Source organism: Sceloporus undulatus, chromosome 5 (genome assembly GCF_019175285.1).
Source record: "Sceloporus undulatus isolate JIND9_A2432 ecotype Alabama chromosome 5, SceUnd_v1.1, whole genome shotgun sequence".
In the NCBI taxonomy this organism is placed as follows: Eukaryota; Metazoa; Chordata; class Lepidosauria; order Squamata; family Phrynosomatidae; genus Sceloporus; species Sceloporus undulatus.
Genome location: NC_056526.1, coordinates 33,405,483 through 33,406,044, shown reverse-complemented (window position 1 = coordinate 33,406,044; position 562 = coordinate 33,405,483). Strand labels below are relative to the sequence as shown.

Sequence of the window (562 nt, the reverse complement as noted above, 5' to 3'; positions counted from 1 at the left end):
AGCAGTGAGCCCTATGGGTCTTCATCTGGGGGGAGCAGAGGATGCTTGGCTATGGGGTTGTCCTGCCATCTCTCCCTCTCTCCTCTTTCCCCATAGGAAAGAATCCAAAAACGGAGTTTAAAATCTCTCCCAGATGCAGACCCAAAGGGCTCTCCTCTGCTCCTTTTAAACTCAGTTTTTGGATTGATTTCTATGGGGAAGGGAGGTGGGAGATTTCAGTAAGCCTAGGGACTCTGGCCGGGAGAGTGCTTCTCAGCCTCACTGAGAAGTCTTCCCTCCGAAGATTCTCTTGGGAGGGAAAGAAGGCAAGCCCCTATAAAACGCTGGGGCTTCATATGCTGGCATATGTTTGAAGAAAATAGGATAAAACCTATGTAACTTGATGGGCCAAGGGCAGAGTCCCCTCCTTAGTAGCCTGGGCATTAAGGGAGCTCCACGGAGGTCCCTTCAAGCGGAGGGAAAGGGAGGGGACTGGGCCAAGGGCAGAGCCCCAGCAGCCATAGCAGCTCTTTAAACCGGTTAGAAAAGAAGAGTCCTCTGCTGTCATCCCATTTCCCTTTTT

At 51.4% G+C, this 562-nt stretch overlaps 1 protein-coding gene across 2 annotated transcripts in view; it reads right to left on the bottom strand.

The window, feature by feature from the left end:
* CSF2RB (colony stimulating factor 2 receptor subunit beta) overlaps positions 1 to 562 on the bottom strand; it is a 36,443-nt gene that overhangs the window by 10,439 nt on the left and 25,442 nt on the right. The gene's annotated exons all lie outside the window — the stretch shown is intronic.